The sequence below is a fragment of the Zalophus californianus genome, chromosome 1 (assembly GCF_009762305.2).
Source record: "Zalophus californianus isolate mZalCal1 chromosome 1, mZalCal1.pri.v2, whole genome shotgun sequence".
Taxonomy (NCBI): domain Eukaryota; kingdom Metazoa; phylum Chordata; class Mammalia; order Carnivora; family Otariidae; genus Zalophus; species Zalophus californianus.
The window spans coordinates 124,231,421-124,253,645 of NC_045595.1; the positions used below are offsets into that span (position 1 = coordinate 124,231,421).

Sequence of the window (22,225 nt, forward strand, 5' to 3'; positions counted from 1 at the left end):
ATTTTAAATGTTCTTACAGAATTTGTTTAATTTGGTGCCAGGATGTAATGGACTTTAGGTGTGAGAATGGGAACTAGAGTTGAAGTATTTTATTAGTTTAAGAAAGGGTTAAAAAGGAACTCAGAATGTTAAAGAAAGTTTTCTGCTCTGAAACCCCACCCTTTTGCCACACTAGTGGCAGAGAAATTACAGAAAGCTGATTGTGTTGTCTATTTGGCAAGTCAAAGCAAGATACAGCAAGCTAAAAGATGAGTATTCTAGATTGCTTTCACTTTCTGTGACATGAAGGTTCTAAATATAAAAAATAAGAAGCCCCTGGGCGGTTGCTCTTTGGAATTTGTGTGGACAGATTCAGGTCATCCTTATACTTCTTTGTGCTTTTTAAGAAGTGAGACTTGCTGATTAGTGAGTCAGAATTTCTCTCTGATAGCTTTTAAGTTTGATTATTTAAAAACACAATTTTTTATCCAAAATTTACATTTGTAATGTCCGATTTAGTAGGAGATAAAAATTGCCCTTTTGCTCACAATTTCACTTCCAGAGGTTTGTAATTGCCATGTACTAAAACCTAGAATTGCCCCTCTACTTTACAACATATTTGGAAGACTGAGTTGTCTCTTTCGCTGTGTCATTAAAGTGAGTTGCTTTACTTAATTATAGGTGCAGTATGGTTCTTAAAGCTTTGTCAGAGTGTGTGTCATTTAAATCCACTTTTTTTTTTTTTAAAGATTTTAGTTAGTTATTTGACAGAGATACAGCGAGAGAGGGAACACAAGCAAGGGGAGCTGGAAATATAGTTAGGCGGTTTTATCCATCTTACTGCCTGTTTACTTTTTAGAAAACTTTGTCTTTGGATGACATTACGTGTCTTTCAGTTTTCAGTTGCATTTCATATTTCCACTTATCCGAGCTTTGCTAGTCTTAGCACTTTATGTATCTGGTCTATTGTAGTTCTTGACTAAGATAACCCTTTCAGTATTAATAAATTCAAGTGCATTATAAGATTATTAAACTGTAAGAGAGATGCATTTTCTTCCTTCCTCACTCAGCCTCCCTTCCACTGTAGAGATGTAAGGTCAGAAGTCCAGTCATCTGATAAGTCTGGTAACTTTTCAGTATTTCAACCAGTTATGTTGGGACTAAGGATTTCTTGTATGGCTCTCTCCCCATCCCCCACACCCCCATTTTGGCATAGTGATTTGCATTAATATTACTAGCTGACTTCTATTCATTCTAGTGTGTCCTAGGTCTGTGGCTAGATGTGTAACCTGCTTCTGATGCCCATGATTACTTTGAGATAAGTGCTATTATTTAAAATACAAATGAAGACATAGAAATATAGAAAATATAAGTAATTCATCGAATTACTATTAGGAGATGGAGTGGAAATTTGAACTTAGATCTCTTTGACCTCAAAGCCTTGACTTGAAATTTCTGCTGCCTCTTGCAACTGTTCTTTTATTCGGCTCCTACTAATGAGCTCTGACCATTGCCAATCATGGGTGTCTGTGTTGAGAAGACCACAGCAAGTGGAACAGGCAATACAGACAATAAAGAATGAAATGAATAAACATATACCATTACCAGAGGTGGTAATGGCTATGAAGAAAATATCATTGGATAAGAGGGAGGATGGGGGTATGCTTTCTGGCAAAACTTATGAAACTAAGAGAGAACTTTTCTAGTCATTGGTTCTGTTTAACATCCTAGAACGGTATGAACAAAAGCAAGAAAAAAAAATTCAAGCCTTAAAAAAAATTCAGAATCAGTAAAGTTTCAAATCTTAAATGAAATGGTGATTTTACTGGCAGATTGGCTTGTCAGCCTGCAAACTGGAAAGGCTAATTGTTTGTATACCTTCCAGGGCGGTGTGATCAGCCAGCCAGTAAATGGGAAGGAGCCGAAGGTTTAGGGGCTGGGAGCACCAACAATCCAGTTATTCCCAAGCTGCAATACTAGTCTTTCAGATAACTAGTTTTGAGAAATTTTCTTCTGGGGTTTTCCTTTTCTTTAGGAAATACTGTTTTGAAATTATTTCACTAGGAAGTGTTAACAGATCTTCTCTGTTAGCCCTTTTGATAATTCTCACATACGATTGTTCCCCCCACTATTCAGTGTTTGTTTTAGTTGGTATGACACTGGATAGTTGATTGCATGGTTCATATGCAGATTTTTCGTTTTACGTTGTATGGCAATGTACACTATTCTGATGCAGAAGGTACACAAAATAATATCCTTTAGAGCAGTTATGCACAATACCGGCAATATTGGATTGATACCTCGGATCCCAGGATGTGATTGGAGAAAAACGTTGGACTAGCTATGTTGGGTGAGGGAAATGGAAGTTCTGTAAACATACAGTGAACACACATCTGGTTTGAAGAGCAACTGGGGCATCTAGAGCCTTGGTGTAGGGGTGCTCCAAGGTGCGGTGGAGCTGTTTGACATGAGTTAGTTTAGGTCGACGCAAGGTAGAGACCACCCAGCGTCGGGATATAGCTGCACGGTTTTGCGAATCATTCCTGTTTGTAACATTAGGCAATCAGTGTTTTTCCTAGGCCCTTTTCATTACTTCTTGAGTCACTGATCGGATAAAAGGGACAATATGCACAACCTCCAACCAGAGTCCTGCCATAGCCTAGACAGCGAAGGGGCGCGACGTTAGAAGCTTCGGAACTGCGGCTCTGTTCAGATCGCTCTGGGTGTTTCTGTGCTCTTCAGACGGGCCTCCCCCTCAGGAGTCCGTCCCGTCCCCACCGCAACATCTGAGATTCCACTCTGTCCCACCATGCAGGGAACACCAAGGAAGACGTCCTCTTTTATTCCATAGAGACCCTTTACCATGGTGGAAATTGGACTCACCCGCCTCAGATTCTTCACAGTACTTTCTGCCAAAATTGCCACAGGTAGTCAGGTGGCCCAGGATGTGCAGCCTTTTGGTTGGATCACTTCACGAGCACTGTCAACCACCTGTTGCACAAATGAAGTTTTTAAGATTCAGAAGTAAAAAAAAAAAAAAAAAAAAAAATTCAAATATTAAGAAGCATGTTGTGGGCGGGGGGCCTGCTTCTCCCTCTCCCACTCCCCCGTGCTTGTGTTACCTCTCTTGCTGTCTCTCTCTCTCTGTCAAATGAATAAATAGAATCTTAAAAAAAAAATGCATGTTGTGACCATTCTGGAAATTGGTGTCCAATCAGTGAAATACTAGCTATATATCCCCCCACCCCCACCCCGGGATGGTAGACAAAGGCCATTACTATTTGCCATTTTGAAGTTGTGGGCTTTTATCAGTGACTTTTGTCATGAACATGGATCTGTCACAGAAGACCATTTCAGCTCCCTCATCTACTTGGTTTGGTTCTTGTCTAGTAGGTTCTGTCAATTTCCTAGCCTCTTTCACATGACACATAACCTTTTCATTTATAAAAGATCAGAGAAAGGATTTCCCATTTCTTTCCACTAGGGAGACTTAAAAAAAAAAAAAAAAAATGTCCTGGCCTCTTTCTGGCCCTTTTTCTTCCTCTCACCATACCCATTGATTGGCCTGATAGCCTGGAAATTCATAGACCAGCAATCCAGACAGACACAGAAGACCCCCAATCCCGTGTAAGGCCTCACCTCTGAAAACTTATCTGTGCTAAATCAGAACATTTCTGTTTTCATTACTCACATTCTTCATTTTGGGAAAGTTGGAGATACTCAGGTCTTTTACAGAACGTATCTATCTTATTTTCAGGTGTTTAAAAGATGGAGTTCGTTCTTTTGCAGTGATCTGAAAGGAAATGTTTTATTTTAAAAACTCAGGAAAAAAACTTAATTCCTTTCTATTTACAGTACATCATGTTACCTTGTATCACTTTATCTAGAATATGTTTATCATAGTTACAGGAAAATTTAGCTACTGTTGCCACAAACCAGCCCAGAGGATTCTGTGAACTTTGTATTGGTAATTTAGTTCCTTACAAAGACAAATAATTTGTCTAATATAGTCACTGTTTTTTAATTACAAGGAAGTAATTATACTGCAGTAATTTAATGTAGATTTTTGTGCCTTCATTGCTTCTCTCTAAAAAATTTAATAAGTGTATGTTGAATTCTTACTGAATTGCTAGCTCTTGCAAGCCATCCCTGCTTTTGGAGACCATACCTTCTATTTTACTCAGAGACTAAGGAAGACCAGGCAACAAAAAGGAGAGTAACTATAATTGACAAGAACTGAATGGTAGATGTTGAGGCTGGAAGAGGAAGAGAGCTGTGAGAGCTGACGTAGGGCTTTCAAAAGTTGGGGAGCTTCAAGAATTTCCATGAAATAAGTGTTCTTAGAATTACTTGCCTCACTGCCCTCCTCCAGCAGTGGTACTTTTTCCGTGATGTTCCACCTGCCACAGTTTTTTTAATTTATGGAAACTGGAAAAAGTAAATAATTGAGTTCATAAAGTGTCATCTGTTTCTTTTTGATGTCTAAATAAAATTTGGGATTGCATATGTTCTTCTCACCTCCATGGCAATATTTTGTAAAAAAATTAAAAACCTAAAGCATAAAACTCCAAATTTGGGATTTGAACATTGTGGCGAAGTCCTTCGAAAAGCATCTGAAACGCTTGCTTTATTCAGTTAAGAATTTAAAGATTTATAGGTAGGAGCACATTTATGGGTGTTCCCCCTCACCCCCAAAGACAACCCCCAGACTCATTGACGACCTCCACAGTCCTGGAAAGGCCTGACAAGCTGTGTAAACTTGACCGAGGGGGAAAGTGCACATGCCATTTCCCCTAGTTTCTGGTTTCTCGTGGCTTGGTACTATGCTATTTTTATTCCCACTTTACAAATCCTCTACCAGCATGAGAAAGTGAAGTAGATGGAAGGAGAGAATAGCATCTCCCCTGTCTTTTTTTTGTCTTTCACAGATGCGGTGGCCAGGAGAGGCTGAGGTTGAAGATTTTTGTCTCAGCGTTCTCTCCCTTGCCCTGTTCTCTCTCATGCTTTTTGTGAGCTGCGTTACCAATACATATTCATACAAGCACCTCCCTGTGGCTTTTCCGTGTCATCATCAACAACCACAGAGGGTAACATGGCCCATAATTTGGCTGACTTGAGTTTCAAAGCCAGAGTTGTCATTGACAACATGATTTAACTTATTTTTTATTTTTAACTTACTTTTATTTAGCAGTTGGAGGTAGGAAGCTATTGTAAAATCTTGTCTCCGTTATTGCTTAAGGTGGTGATATACTTCCTGGTTTTTCTAAATGAGTTCTTCTGGGTTATTGCACAGTGGTTCGCCTTGCAGACGCATGCCCTGTGCCCTTGCTTCTCCAGATGTATCAGCAGTATATGGCAAAAAGCAGAAATGCTGGGTTGACGTCCCCATATCGTAGTTGAGGTGGTCAGCCATGTGTATGTTTGTCTGTCCAAAAGTGTTTGTAAAATGTCCTCCCTTTTGAATGTTTGGAAAGGAATTTCCAAACATTTTAATTTTAGAATGCTTTTAGAAGGAATGCTCCTTCTAAAACTGCTTCTTGGGGCACCTGGGTGGCTCAGTCCTTAAGCGTCTGCCTTCGGCTCAGTTCATGGGGGTCCTGGGATCGAGCCCCACGTCGGGCTCCCTGCTCAGCGGAGAGCCTGCTTCTTCCTCTCCCACTCCCCCTGCTTGTGTTCCCTCTCTCACTCTGTCTCTTTGTCAAACAAATAAAATCTTTAAAAATAAATAAGTAGATAAAACTGCTTCTTAAAATCCTATTATAAAAAATCCTATTTGTTTTGAAAAATGAATGCCGTTGTCTTAGGTGAAAACATTACTTGACCTCTGCTTATTTATTGCGTAGTAGTAATGTGTAACAGAGTAACTTTATTAGTTACTGACTGATTGAGCACTCTCACCCGCCCAGCCAAAAAGGTGAGCTTCGTGTGAGTAGCGATGTTGGTGGTCTTGTTCACCTCCGTGTCACTCAAGAGGGATTACCTGCCACTTGGGCACGCGGTACATGTTGGAGGAGTAATTTTGTTTTTGTTTTTAAAGATTTTATTTATTTGAGAGAGAAAGAGAGAGAACACGAGTTGGGGAAGGACAGAGGGACAAGCAGACTCCCTGCTGAGCAGAGAGCCCCATGCAGGGCTCCATCCCAGGACCCAGAGATCATGACCTGAGCTGAAGGCATAAGCTTAACTGACTGAGCCTGGAATGATTTTTTGCACGAGCGTTCACACATGAGTGGGGGGGGGGGCAGGGGCAGAGGGGGAGAGAGCAGCAGACTCTCCGCTGAGCAGGGAGCCTGATTTAAGACTTGATCCCAGGACCCTGGGATCATGACCTGAGTTGAAGGCAGACAGACAATCAACTAAGCCACCCAGGTGCCCCATATTAGCATTAATATTTGCTTTCAAAGAACAGTGAATTTGCCTAAACTTTGTAAACTTCAGTCATAATAATGGGATAGTCACAATCTGTAATACTCACTTATTTGTAAGATATAGTTTGCTTTCTACCATGGTGCCATTTTAGAGGGGGAAATTTGTTTAAAAAAAAGTTCAATTAAAATATTGTCATCTATACACTTTTATTTTTCTGGATGTCATAAAAACAAATTTTCGCTTAGGGCAGGTTTGTTAGAGGGCATCTTATCCCCCTCTAGCTTTCTGCTGGTGTCTCCTCTGCAACACCCTTCATTGAGAATCCACCGCTTTCTATTTTAACTTTTGTATGACAAGGGGCTCCCACCTCAACAGGTGCTCACCATGGCAATGGAGGTAGTCTTCCATTTTTGGAGTATGAAAGCAGTGCCTTCTTAAATCTAATAATTAGTTATAGTCCGAGAAAACCAGTGTTTAGAATAAATTTGGCTGTTTGCTTCCTTTAAAATCACATCATTCTGTCAAGTTTCTTATATTGTTTGGAATGGGGAGATACCAGGGAACTGACTGAATTGTGATCCTTTATTATTGTCGGATATTTAGCAGCTGATGTTTACTAGTTGCGCAGCGTGTCTTGACAGTATACTATGTTTATTCCTGTTGCACAGATGGGGAAACTGAAGCTCAGTAAAGTTAGGCACCTTGACCAAATGCACAGAGCTGGCAAGAAAGGGAATTGGAATGTCAGCCCAGGCAACAGGACTTCGGCTCTGCTACTCCAACATGTCTCTGTTCTGCTGGAGCCTTGTTTCTCTCTTGTGAGTCCAGCCTACTCTGAGCGTCTGATCCTTTATTAAGGCGCTGTAGAAGGTGTGTGGCCCCAAGCGAACAGGACTGGGGTGAACAGAATGAAGGGCAGTGAGCATGACGCTATGGAAATGGTGGCAATTCAGAAACACCTTGAAATTCATGTGGTGAGGTGTCCTGTCACGGGGTTTTAAAATTATACAGCCTCAAATGTAACCTCAGCAAAGGCTGTGGCCCACAAACTATGGGAGTTGTCAGAGGATGAGGTGGAAAGGCCTTTAATGTCCTTCGAAACAGTAAGGTGGGAATCTGATCGCAGCATCTGTCATACACAGCATTTGTTATAAAATTCCTTTCTTTCTGTAGTCAACTCATAAATTTCATCACTGTAAATAGTCATAGGTATAAATAGATAAGTTAAACTAAATCATAATGGGTAAGTTTATACAGTGTAACATCTGGGTGCGGGGAGGTGGAAGATTAAATACTCAAAAATTTGACTGTGGTTGGATAACCATTGTGTCTCATTTAATGATAAAGCATTGAACCTGAAATTATCTTTATAATCTCATTTCACTTACACGACCATATAGTGTTAGAAGTAAATGAGACCATGGAACATAACAACCCTCTTTATTTTCCAGGTGAAGGGACTGAGGCTCAGAGAAGCTATGCTGTTTGCCTAAGATGACACAGCACACAGCTGATGATGACTGGAGACTGAGTGCTTTCGGTCTCATCTCACTGAGTTTTCTCCTGTGTGTGTGTGTGTGTAGTTAACTGTTTTTAAGTTAGTTGTCGTCCTCACTATTAAACTTACAGACTTGCTTACTCTTGTATCAGTATTTGGTGTATGTGCTACTGTCAGTCTCAACACAGTGGTATATTTTGGGGGCAGTGGGAGTGTCTTAGAGGAATTTAACATATAGTAAACATTTGCTTTGTGCCAGACAAATTTTAATCCCAACCGTCACTGTTAATGCTACGAGAATTGAGATGGTCATCGCTGTCCTCACCATCAGCCCCATTCTAGAGGTCAGAAGGCCTGAGTTTCTCGGAGCTTAAACAGACTACTTAAGTGGTGGATCGAGGTTTCAAATTCTAACTTTAAAGTATTGTCTATTTTGCAGCAAGGAAAATGAGGTTTCCACTTTCCTTCCAACTCTTGACTAATTGATTGTGGTTGATCCTGCTGACTGCAGGATCCAGAAACAGCCTCTGGGCTCAGTGGGAAAGACGCAATGTTTGATGAGGTCTGCTGTGGTCTCGGGTTGGGGTCCGAGGTGGTACATATGACATATATGTTCCCAGACTGTTTCTCCTAACATAACAATCTGATTCTTGGCTTCATAGGATAGAAAACTCAATTTTAAGCTTACGTGGGAGGATGGAGATAGGGTTTGTGATCAGGCTGTGGAAAACCAACTCCTGCTAATCAAATTCGCAGAAGATCGTTTTATAAGTACTAGTATTAGTTCAGTAATTTGCCTTTCTGTTATTGGTTATGCTCACATGCATTTATTCAGGAAGGATTAATTCTGTAACTATCTTCTCCTGTTTTATTTTGACTGTTACTGTCTCCAGTTATAGGTCATTACGATTTCTGACTTCATCCTTCTTTTGGTATTTCCCCTGTGAAGAGCCGGTAGCCCCCAGTGTACTTACTATGGTAGCAAGGTAACTGCAGAGCTCTGGAGATGTAAATGAGTATCCATCAAGGTTGGACGTGTCAAATGCAACTTATTTCAGGCTAGAAACAGCAGTGTCTTCAAAACTCAGATAATTATTTGAAAGAATTCATTCTCTAGAGTTTCAGTATCCAGAAGAATGCAGTTTATTTGCAAAATAGTGAATGTCTTAAGTATACACTTGTGATGGTCTGTTCATTCCTCATTTCTGTCTTGACTCGCACCCGCACCTGTCCTGCTGTGTCCCAGGGTTAAATCCCAGGCCACAGTCTGTCTTCTCTCTGGCCTTTTCCCCTGACCTCCTTTCTTAGTTGTACTATCATGTTTTTTTCATGATATTTGGGTTGTTAGTCTCATATATTAAAAGCTCCTGGAGAATACTTCTTCAGATGCAGAGTATGGGTCATATTACTCTTGCTTTTAGTAGAGTGGTTATTTTGAATGGCTTCTTATTTGGCTGGGGGTTCCTAATTATTGACTTGTAATCTTGGGCTTGGTGGTGTTCCCTGCTCATGTTCCGTAGCATCTTGGTTGCTGGCTGGGTGGACATCTCTGCCATTCACCACCTCTGCTGGACTTTTGTCTAGGATTTGGGATGCCTGGATTTTGTCTAGGTTTGCTTGGCCTGGTGTCTGTCTTCGTTCTCATGCTGGGACGCTCTCTTGGAAGGGAAGATGTTTTTGATGCCTAGAAATGAGTCCTGGTGAGGAAACTACAATAACTCAAGGTTGTGCCACAAAAGGAAGATCAGATCAAGCTTTTCAAAAATTGCATCATCTTTATAATAACTGACATGCCCACGCTGAAAGGCGGGTGGCGAAAAGAATACCTTAATTATGGGTGAACAAGCAAAATGTATACGATTGTATTAAGAGTTACACTGTTGTGGAGTAGTCCTGATTCAACGATTTGTCCAAGCAGCAGCCCTTAGGGAGCTCCTGCTGTTGGCCAGGTACTCCAGTAGACAATTTGGAGAGCTGTAAAAATGGAAATGCATGATTCTTGCCTCAGATTGTCCTGCCATGTGAAATAAAACAGAACAGGATCTATACTATACAATTATGAGTGAGATTGTATGTCACTAGTAAAGATAACAGTCACATTTGATAATCAGGCTTATATATCTTGCAGAATATTCTTTCAGTGGGTGGGGTGAGACCAAAAAGCTCCTAACATGAAAGCTTAGCATTCATGAAAAACATTCTGTTTTTATGAATTAAATGATCTTAGGTACAATGGAAATGACTGGGGTTGCAAGTACTAGAAAATTGAATAGCTCATGTCACGCTTGATTGCAGTGTTAAGTGTATATTTTCCAGACACAAACAATGTCTGCTGTAGATTTTGGAAAGTGGTATTTATATGAATTCTGAATTTCTTTCTATCTATAGAACGTTTATTAACCTTCTGTAATATGTGAACAAATGGTTATATAAGTATTTGACTTTAAAAGCAAATTATCACTCTTGTTTCATGGATGTTTTTAATGAATTGGAAATCACTGTGTTTTTTTATTGTTTGTTTGCTAATGGAATTTAAGAATATTTTCATATACACTCCAAAGTTTTGTTTTTTTCTGTGTTCGAATTATAACTTTCTGCTTCTATAAAATCATCTTCTCAATTATACATTGTACTGTTAAGTTTTCACTGTTGGTGAAAAGACTCTATTGAAAAGAATCTAATTGTAACATAGATATCACATACCCTAGCTCCACATTTCTTAAAAAAAAAAAAAAAGTATTAAAAACGTTACGGATTTTTTACAATTGGGAATTATGTTTCTAAATATCTCCTCATCCAATCTGGCACTGAAAACTCACATAAGAGCTTCATTTCATAGGTGAATCACAAGTGGCATTTTAAAAAAATGGTGTTTTTCTTGTTACCTTAGGCCTATAGATTTAATGAGCTTAAATTATTCCTTTGGCCTCTACCCTGGTGGGTAACCTAATTCTAATACCATGGTGAATGGTTACTGTGACTACCATGTTGCTAAGGAACCTGTTATGTTATCAGGTTGCCTTGGCGAAGCAATGGCTTCTTGGGGCCTCCTTAGCACTGCTGGGAGGCCGATAATCGGAGCTACGAAGGACCTGCACAGAATTTGTTTCCCAGGTTATAACTAAATTTTTCACCAGGAAGGGAATCAAACCTGGGTTTGTAAAAGTTGACGTAGAAAAAAGTCCAAGTTATTTAAAATTAAATCACGACCTCTATTATTTAAAAAGTTGTGACCCAAGGTACAAAGCTCCTCTTATTTGTGTATTGAATGGTTCGCATTTCTCTTCCTCCTTAACTGTGCATTCCGTTTTTGTTTTCTTGGAGTGACTCTTGGCAGTGCCTTTACAATGTATGGATGAGTGTTTGAATTGAGACTGTGAGAAAAAAAAAAAGTGGGACATTATTTTGCTATGAAATGAGTTTATAAGAAAACAAATGCTACACTATGTAGCCTTTTTTTTTTTTTTTTAATGTGCCAAGACCTGTTATTAGGTGAAGGATTCTATTCAGGGCAGGGACCCGGCTTTTGCAGGTTTTGCTGGTTTTGCTCCGTGATAAGTTTGTCATCACTGCAGCTTCTTCAGGCTCCACACCACACGGTCACGTGTGGGAGGATCAGAGAAGCTGTGCCATCCATAGGCTGTTCATCGTCTGGGTGGGTAGCTGTAGTTTCCTCCATATTATTTTCTTCTCATTCCCACATTTTTACTGAGCTTGTTTTTAGCAGGTCAAGTTCTGAGAGCCCATGATCTGCGCCATTGTCCAGCTGGAGGATGCCGAAGGAGCTCCTTTTGACACCAGCCTCCTCGGGGTAGTGGCGGTGCAGTCATGCGGCGGGTCAGGCACCCAGGACTGGTCGCAAGTAGTTAGGAGCCCAGGCTTTGGACGTCACCTGTCAGGGTTCAGTTTTGGGTCTTCTGCCTCGGATTTTCTGAAATGAGTTACATAGTGACCCTAATCCTTAATTTCCTCCACGGTAAAAGAGGGATGATAAATGTCTGCCTCAGAAGGTTGTGAGGATTAAATGAGATTATGTGAAATGCTTAGCATGATTTGTGGCATGTATTAGGAGCCTTCATAAATGTACAATGTTAATTATGGTTACAGAGGACATTTTTAGGGGGCTGTGAGTTGTTCCTTCAGATCTGAAAGAGTTAAGGTAGCTTTTAATTGCTGAGAAGAGCTTTCACATTTTAAAGTGTTTATTTGATGTTTTACTTTTTGTAGTTGCTTTCCATTTGTCCTTTTTCCTTGAGTTCGGTGTTGCCCTGACTCGTGGTCTCTCTGGGGCCTCAGTTTGCTCAGCTGTAAAATGGAGGGGTACAGGTGCGATTTAGTTGATGTCTCCGGTAATGCCTAACTCTGTGATCTGAACTCTGGGAGTGCGTAGTGAACGGTTCCATTCTGAATAGAAGAAGGGGATCTAGGGTTAAGGCCAGCCTCAAGGTCTGATGAAGTCAGAATGGGCCATACAAATGAGAGCATCTCCCTCTTCTCTTTTCCCTAAGAGAGCAGCAGGTGCTCTCAAGGGGCAGTAAGTGGACATTCTTTTAACAAGTTTGGGTTAAATATATGCTTTAAGCTGTCACTTTCCTCTTTTTAAAAAACAATTCTTTAAAATTTATGAAACAATCTCACAATTAATAGAATTGTTGGGGACAGAATACCTTGTAGTACTTGTTGGCTAAGACCAAATATTTTTGCGGGTAGTGGGGGGAATTGAATAGTACAGAAAACTGAAGGATTCAGCTCAGAATCGTGTGTAGCTTTTAGTTGGTGTATCTGTTTAATCTCTTTGGGACTGGGACAGTTACACAGTCTTTCTTTGAATTCTGTGAACTTCATACTTTTGGCCAGTTATTTTGTAGAATGTCCTTCTATTTGGCTGGTTGATATATCTTGGATTCAAGTTATCCATCTTTAGCAGGAACATCACAGAAGTGATGTTATGTTCTCATTGTCTCCTATCAGGTGGTTAAGATTTTGATTTGTCCCACTACTGATGGTGATCATTTTGATCAGTTGATGAAGGTGGTGGTATCTGCCAGTCTTCTCTATTAATAGATTTTCTCATTTTCCACTTGTAATAAGTATTTTGTAGGGATGTAAATAAGTCAGTGTCAAAATGTCTGTTTACTCATTTATTCATTCTAGTATGGACTCATGGTTTTGGTTTACTTACTTAGTTTTTAAAAAGTAGGCTCCATGCCCAAGGTGGGGCTTGAACTCACGACCCTGAGATTAAGAATTGTATGGACTCATGCTTTTAGTTTAATTCAGTGGGTTATAATCCATTAGTAACATTTCTCATTTTGATGCACAAATAAAATCTCTTCCAGCCATCTTCCTTGTCCTTTTAACTTGTCCCCATCATTCTTTGAATACTTCCTTTCTGATGCAAAAAGATCTTCCAGGCTTATTTGAAAATTTCCTGCCATAGTCCTGAATTAAACATTTTCCTAGGAAATCCTGGTTTCTTTTAGTAGAAAATGGTATTTAGAAGCCAAGATCTGGGTAGTATGTGTGTCTTTTACTGTCGGGGTTGTACCTCTCCAAGACTGTCAGTGGACAGAACTGGAGAATATTTGTATATACATATAGACTTACGCAGTCACATCGATATAAATGTACATAAAAACACAGACCTACACACACATTTTATATTTATTTTCACATCTCACTATAATATATACATGGAAATCTGTGTTTGCACTGATAGATGCAGTTCTAATCCAAAACCAAGGGTTCATTTTAATTTTCCTTACTATGTTCGTATGACAGTCTTCTATGACTGTGACAAATCTGGCTTCCTGCATATGTAATCAGCCTCCTAATGCTTCCCCTGCCACACCCCTTGGGCCCTGATACCACACGCCAGACTTCCTCCTCACCCTACTCAGGCTCTGACACCAGAGCCAGTTGCCATCATGCTTGGTGTTTTCTCCCCCCTGGTCTCCAGATTCCCGTGCTAGGCCACCCTTTTATGTGCACACTCCATCTGGGTTGCCCCCATCCCTGGACATCCTCTTCATCCCACTCCAGCTGTCATTCCCCATGCCAGGCTGACCCCCTGACCCTGGGATGCCTGCCTTGGGGATAGGGAAGAAGAAGAGAAGAATTAAGTCAAGAGCTATTTTCATGTTTTACACCTGCCAAGTGAAGGAGTGGTAACGATTAGGAATATTTTATTTTTGACAACATTATTATTGACCACACTATTGTACTAGTAATTGTTGTTTGTCATTTGAGTGGAGCTTAAACGCATGAATGCGGTGGCGTACGTGCCCTCAGTTTATTGGCTTAGTTTGAAACCTAAAACTCAACCTAAAACTGGGTAAAAATGATTTTGTAGTTTGGGGAGAGGAGAGAGGAGTATTTGAAGCAGTGCCGATTTTTTTCAAGAGTGTACCTAAGTACCTTTGCTTTTACTTAATTTTTAATAAAAAAGCTATCTTTGTGTCCATTGCTGTTGGCGTAATTACTTCCATATGCCTGTGTGGGCACAAAATTAGAGTTTGAACAGCCCTTGTTAGCTAAAACCAGCTTCTTAGTGGATTTATTTGAACAATGCTTCAGAATTTTCATGCTTATGATCTTATCCCTGTGTGGATGTTTGGGCCAGCCGTGTTTTCGGAGCTCCCTATTCCAGCTAGCCTCTGTAAGGGCTCCTTTGATGAAGTTCTTTTCACGCTTCCATTGGACACCTCGCGTAGGGGCTGGGTTCTGGCCCAGTGCCCCTCTCAAGAAAAGCCATAGGCCCAGCAGGGAAAGTGCAGGGTGGAGTTTTTCCACCCAGATTCTGGCTGCTTTCCAGACCTTTTAGTGTCTATGGGGTTTCTCCTCTTTTTCTTTCTCCCTTCAAAAAATACTTTAACACTACTACTTGGACACATGAGGGATGTGGGCATCGTGTTGGGGGGCGGGGGCAAGGGTGGGCCTTTTAGCAGGCTCCCTAGCAGTGCTCTTCTGCCACTCTTTGTCTTGTGAGGGTGACCTCATGAGAACTCGTAGCAGCACTGTAAGGTAAATCTGTCCCTCTTGAGGTTTTCCCAGTCATGGGTGTTTTATTTCCCTGTGGCTGTCTTAGTAAGGCACCGGGAATCTCCTGCTGTGTCTTTACTTTTCTGTAGCATTCTTTGCACACTTTGCTGACATACTGAGAGTCCAAGTCATCCTTACCTGTTTTTCACCTTCCAGCCTATAGATGATTAACCAAAGGGCTGCTGTGTAACAGATACCGGGTTTCCCTTCACGTCTTTATGGACAGTTGCCAGATTTAGCAAATAAAAATACAGGATACCCAGTTAAAGTTGAACTTCATATATACAAATAATTTTTAGTATATGAACCATATACTGGTTCATTGGAACATGTTTACATGAAAAATTATTTTGTATCTGAAATTCAAACTTAGTGTGTCCTGACTGTGTCTTTTATCTGGCAGCCCTACTTCATGAGTTTTTGCATGATGCAATAACTTGGATCCAAGTTGTACTTAAACTAATGTAATAATGTGTGTGTGTGTGTGTGTGTGTGTGTGTGTGTGTGTGTGTACATAAGCCCTTGGGTGTACAAAAATTTTGAGGCTTGATCTTAGCCCTCCTTAAAAGGCAACTTGGACTGTAATTGAGCTGGCAAATCACAGTTGCTGGATTCCCAAAGTTAAGTCGGCCATCTTGATTGAGGTAGGAACTTGAAGTTAACAGCATCTAGAATTTCTAATTATCTTTTAATTCCTCCCTCTCTTTAATGACTCTTCAGCTTGTAGGCTAGACATTTAGCCTCTCTAAGCATTCCCTTTGTAAAAAACCTCTTTCCTTTATTCACTGAAAAAATCTAGCTATCTGAGGTTGTATTTGTGCACGTAGGAAACAAAGTTTTGGAAAGCCTTCTGACTTTTTCTTTTATTTGTTCAGTATTTCCTTTGGCATATTCTACAAGAAGACCGGAGAGCCCCATGTGATAGAAAGATCTTTCCCACCCTCTGTTAGGTACTTTGTTTCATATCCTTTGACTCACTTGATTCAACTGACACCCTCTTATAAGGGCAAGTGGTTATTATTCCTAATTTTGTAAGTTAGGAATTCTCCCAACTTGCATGATTTATTGGGTACATTTCCAAAGGATAAAGAGTTGTCTTATTATGAAGTCTTAGGATTGTCTTACCAACCCTCTGTTGTTGAATGAGTAGAATCCTGGTGGGGGCACTTCTGTCCTCAGCTCTGTCATGGGAGAGATTATTTGAAAGCATATTCATAAGTGGGCATCACATCCATGATTTGGCTTACATAGAATCTGGAGTTACTCTTTGAGGCTTTTTAATGATTTACTACAGGACTGGCAAACTTTCTAGAGAGGGCAAGATAGTGAATATCTTGGAGATGTATGGTCTGTGATGCATATTCCTCTTTAATTCTTTTACAACCTTCAAAAACTTTTTTTAAAAATCATTTTTAGCTCCTAGACTGTACAAAAAAACAAGCCATAGGCTGACAGTAGTTTTCCTAAGGAAAAGTGTTTATTCTTAGAAACATGGAGAATTTTCTGGATTCTGAGATTTACCCTTCATTTTTGACATATTTAGAAGTGATGTCGATGGGGAAGTCAGGTACAAATGAATACTTAGTAATAAGAATAGGTTATGAGCTATGCGCAGTATAACATCCTGGGGGACACTGCCCCCTCTCCTTCTGACCTTCCTCTGGGACATTGTATCATACTCCTATTTTCATCTGATTTCCTATTTATACTAAGCAAAGTGACAACTCTGGAAGATTTCTCTTGCCAGGTATGTAGGAATAAGTAAAATCATACAGCAAGTTCATGCCCAAAGTGGGAGAAAGCAAGATAGGCCATGAGTTTGTCTTCTGCCTTTAGGGTTTTCTTTTACTCAGGCAGGATTTGGTGAAAGTTTGGGTGGAACTGGACGTCTTAATGAGTTATGGTGTCTTTCAGAACTGACAGTTCTTAAACTGCATAAGCTTATTATTTTGAAACCTTATGGGAAGGGGATGTCACATTCACCTACATCATTTACTCCATCTTCCCTCTGACTTCCCCTTGAACGGTCATCCTTGGTGTTCTTCCAGATTTCAGTGGCAACAGCATCCATATTCCCCAAAGCACCAGAGGCAGCCTGTTAGGTTCATCATACACTTTATACCCTTCCTGCTGCTGTTCTTGCCGGTTGGTGTAAAGCCGTTCAGTCATTTCTTGTCTATTATTGTAAATGGGAATTGGGGTATTTCCCATTACTTTTCTCCTCCAGACCTTTACAAATGATTTTTGGGCCTGAATGCAATTGTGAATAGTCCGACATAGCTTCTAGGAAAGCCGTTGGGACCCACTGAATTGTGACTGTTGGACAAAGGCATTTTGTTTAGAAGGCTTGTCCCAAAGTGGTGTTGGAGTCTGAAAGAAGGGCCGCCAGCGTCTGGTTCTTTCTGCTGTGAACTAATAGGAAAGCTGATGTTTGCTGAGTGGATGGCTGTGCTCACTGTCCAAACAGATCTCTGTTTGCCAACCGTGAACATATTGCTGCCTCTGTGAGGCACTCCATCATGCCTTGAATGGATCCTCTTGTGTTCAGAATTTTCTGACTCAAAGAGAGGGAGAGAGAAATATTTCTTTCAGACTTCAGCATTCACTGTAGCATCCATAGTCTCATCAGACCTTTAGAAACCAAGCATGCACCAGAGACGCTTCTTAAGGAGAATGAATGAGAAAGGGGTAGAGAATAAGGAAGAAAGTAAAAGACAGCCCCATTGAAATGCCTTTATTCTGGCCACTTGTGGCCAAGATTTCGTAAATAAACCAGGCTGCCTTGGCAAATAGAAAGGATTGTGAGAATATTCCTGATTTCTCCTGAGCAAAAGAAAACTCTCAGTACTGCGTTTCTAACCCATGATTCATTTCTCTTCACTTTTACCTACGTACACGTCCCAAAGCATGTAATGCATTCATAATCTGTTACTGAATGGGTAAAAGAGTTTTATTCCACCCGAATAATTTCTTTAGAAACTTAATTGGTATAAAGAAGTTTTCATTACTTTGTAAACTCTCTTTTAATTTTAGAGTTCCAAGCTTCTTCTGTATTCAAGGGTGCAAATAAAACGTTGTTGTTGTCATTTTAGTCACTTCAGTCATTTTCTATCCTAAAGTCTACTTTCTGACAGGGTCAAGTATTAGCTGTGTGATTTGAGGACAGCACTCAGAGGGACAGGGTTAGGCATTCCTTGCAATCACCCCGTTGTTTGTTTCAAGATGTAGAGACCTTGATCGCGGGGGGTGGTTGAGAACCAACTGTGTTGACAAGCAGTGCGACAAAGTGAGCACGTGGCATGGACAGGACACGTCCGTTTGGGCCTGACTTAATATGAAGAACCTGTGAAACCGCTGGGTAAACTTGGCTTGTCCTTGTGGGGGAAATGCAGAGGGTGTTTGTAGTTGACTGGAAGGACAGATGCTTTTATGAAGGGGAAGGAAGATTCCCATGCACCAATAAACTATTGCTTTCCCTCAGGCAATGAGAAGTCACCACTGATTTGCCCACTGGAGTAAGTGATTTTTTTTTTTTTTTTGGCTTAACCTGATAAAAAGCTTAAGATCAGAATCACCGCCCCCATCCTAAGCCCAGGTATTGATCATTTTTGTTGTCTGGATATTTTTATTCACAACTACGTGTACCCATAGAAAAGTCTGAGTTCTTAACTTTACCGGTGAAAACTGGACTATAACAGGAATAGTCATAGGGACAGTCGGGGTAGGAGAGGACACGGCAGCCGTGGCTGTGGTATAATGGTAATGGTCTCAGCTTACCCACCTGGTGAGCTTGGCACATGCCAGGCCTTCTTCTAAGCCCTTTATGTCTAACTCCCTTCTTCCCATGGTCTTGAGAGATTGGTACCATTGCTTTCTTCGTGGTAGAGGTGAGGAAGCGAGGTACAGAGAGGGCTTTAGCCATCTGCCTAGGATGGCACACGGATAACTGGTGGAGCTTGGAATGAAATCTACAGGAGTATGTACGGCTCCAGTATCTATGCCATAACCACTTTACTCTGGGCGGCCAGTAACGAAGCCTGCATTCTCTGGAAGCAGCCCGTGTCCATTACTCAGCCATCAAAAAGAATGAAATCCTGCCATTGGCAACAACATGGATGAAGCTAGAGGGTATAATGCTAAGCGAAAGAAGTCAGTCAGAGAAAGACAAATATTACATGGTCTCGCTCATGTGTGGAATTTAAGAAACAAATGAGCAAAGGGGAGAAAAGAGACAAATCAAGAAACAGATTCTTTATAACTATTATAGAGAATAAACTGATGGTTACCAGAGAGGATGGGGTGGGTGGGGCTTGGGTTATAGGTGATGGGGATTAAGGAGTGTACTTGTCCTGATGAGCACTGGGTGATGTGTGGAATTGTGGAATCACTATACTGTACAGCTGGAACAAATAAAACACTGTAGGTTTAAAAAAAACACCTGCATTCTCCTTGCAGAGTTTTCAGTTTACCTTTGCTTACAGTATGGTTTTGGATAAGTGTTTAAAGTTGCTCAGAAAGCAAGTACTAGGAAGCTGAGATCACTTCAGAGACAAAAATGTATTGTGTAGGCAAAGGAATTTGCCCATGTCCTGTATCTGTTTTTATCATAGAGAGATGTTCCATATTTAACTTATTCTTTAGTAGTTATTATTTAAAATTGATATTGGTGCCAATAGATAGGGCTGGGTAATAATACATTTTGTTCAGTGCTTAATTGGCATCATGATTTTAAACTTAAAACCAATGAATCATTATGAGGTATCTTAGTATAAAAGCAGGATATTTATGTACACGTGCATACTGTGTATAAAAAATGAAAAGCAGATATATAAATTATTCAACTATATATTTATGATGTGTTGAGAGAGAGTCATAAGGAGTATAAGGCTTGGAAGCAACCTTTTTATTTTTATTTTTTTCTTTTTTAAAGATTTTATTTATTTATTTGACACACAGAGAGAGACAGCGAGAGAGGGAACACAAGCAGGGGGAGTGGGAGAGGGAGAAGCAGGCTTCCCGCTGAACAGGGAGCCCGACGCGGGGCTCGATCTGAGCTGAAGGCAGACGCTTAATGACCGAGTCACCCAGGCGCCCCAGAAGCAATGTTTTTAGACTTTCACTACTGTAAGGTAATGTGACTATTGGCAGCATAATTAGTTTTGCTCAGGGGACTTTAGGGCTGACTGAAATTGACTAGTTTAAGATGATTTTTATAGTTGTTGTATTTATTGCAGTTCATTAATGCTATTTTAGTAGTTACCGGTCATCTGGGATGTTGCACCAAGTAAAGAGGAAGTCTTCCGACTCCTAAATAGGAGTCACAATAGTTTTGCATGAATAACATAAGGCATGGCTGTTAACTTATTTCTAGGAGCCCATCAAAAAGTAAGTTTGTTTAGAAGTATGTCCTAGAGACTGTGTTCCACAAAACCAGTTATAAAAAATAAAAATAGATCATACATATTGTGATGTTCTATGTAGTTGTAAGCCCTGTAGCTGATATAAAAAGTTTTGCAAATGTGTTGAGTACATGAAACTTCTTCAGAATTTTTAGTACTGGGTTTGCTCTCAAACTGAAGTTTGTTCATGAGTCCTCTGTTTTGAGAAAGAAATTGTGACAGAAAAGTATAGCTTGGCTTTCTGCCTCATTATTTATAGGAATCTTTGTTTTGGCCATCTTGGCCTTTGTTAGTTTTGTAAATTTTACATGTCGTGGGTCTGTTTTACCTGTTTTGAGCCTGTTTTTGTGGAGCTTTGACATCACACCCAGAGAATTCCCAGCTCAGCTTTCTGATCACATTTGTGATCACTACCTTAATATTCCCACAGTTGCTAGCCAGGACTTTACAGGAGTCTTCTCTGTTTGGTTTAGGAATTGTCTATGAAATACAGCTAAGATGTTAATTTATGTGAAAACCTGGAGAAATCAGAAAACTTGTTTGGTGTTAGTTTTGCCTGATTTCTATGCACTCAAAAGTAGAAGTAATTGATAGCATTATCAGCACTTGCTTCCAAATCATCGAGAGCAAATGAACCATGAATATCAAATAAACAATAGAAAGAAAGAACTGGGGGAAGAGCTACCGAAGCAACCTGTGGATCAGATGTGACCACCTTTTGCTTTTGTGTGCATATGCTTCAGACTGTTACGTTTCTGTTTAGTAAATTTTGATAGGCCAGACTCCCCAGATGTCTTGAATTATCTTGTGAGTAGTGAATTTAGTCAAATTAGGAGAGTAAAAGATAACTAAATAAAATGTTGGCATTAACAGTGATTCTTTTTCCAAAGACTTTAGAGAGAAGATTTGTTTTTTAATTTCCTGGTAATTCTCGTTCTGTAAAGTCCAGGTTAGGACCGCACATTGCCAGGTAAAATCTGAACTTTAATTTCCTTTCATTTGGCTGACATAAGAATATTTAGATAGGAGCACCTGGGAGCAAGAAAAACAGGAGGGTATGATAAAGCTCAAATTGAAGGGATCTGGCATTTCTCCCAATCACCCGAGAACAATGGTAGTTCATACGTTAATTTACCATGTGGTTACAGCAATCATACTTACTGTCCACTGTCGGAAATGGCTTTTTCAAAACATGAGTAATAATACATGTATCTTTTTAAGAAAAATTCTTTATGAGAGAGCGAGCGCGTGGAGGCCTAATCAGGACGAGATTCCAGGACCCAGAGACCAAGACCCTAGCTGAAACCAAGAGTCAGATGCTCAACTAACTGAGCCACCCAGGCGCCCCAATACATGTATTTATCTTAAGCTCCTCCCTTTACAGCCCTCTTCCAGGGGTTATAGATTGGGGGACAGGGCCAGGGGTAGGTAGGAAGAAATGGAGAAATTTTTTTTTTTTTTTTTAGCAGAGTATTGTTTATTGGTTATTACATTCCAAGAATTAATGAGACTAAGGGGGATGTAGAACTCTTTAAAACGTGGGATAAAGCAATATTTTTCGTTATGTTGAGACTTAAGTTTTTGAAAACACATGTGTATTTAAGACATGGTATTTTAATGCAAATCAGATGTAGAGTTCACGGGATGACGCAACTTTCCCAGGACTGTTTACACTCCATCTGTCCAGAGACACCAAACTTTTTTTTAAAGTAAATTTTTTTCCTTTGCTAAACCAGTGGTGTTGAGACTTCTGAACTAGTGGTTGTATGTGTTCAGAATATGAGGACACTAGATTAGTGGCTTCTTGGAAATTATCTTCAATTTTAGATTTAGTGGGTAGTAAGACTGCCAGTCTCTTCAAGGGGATACTGACCCATCTTTTTGTAAATTTTGGATATTTAAAAAATTAATCTAAAAATTGCTTGGTATTTAAAGTAAA

At 40.1% G+C, this 22,225-nt stretch overlaps 1 protein-coding gene across 8 annotated transcripts in view; it reads left to right on the forward strand.

The window, feature by feature from the left end:
- The window catches only part of FNDC3B (fibronectin type III domain containing 3B), a 342,488-nt gene that overhangs the window by 143,872 nt on the left and 176,391 nt on the right, over positions 1 to 22,225 (forward strand). Inside the window, exon 1 of one of the 8 annotated variants that reach the window (XM_027587532.2) lies at positions 11,038 to 11,085. The exons of the other annotated variants lie outside the window; for them this stretch is intronic. The gene's annotated coding sequence lies outside the window, so the exon portion shown is untranslated. Of the gene's footprint in view, positions 1 to 11,037; positions 11,086 to 22,225 lie in introns of those variants that run through there. 8 annotated transcript variants of the gene reach the window in all.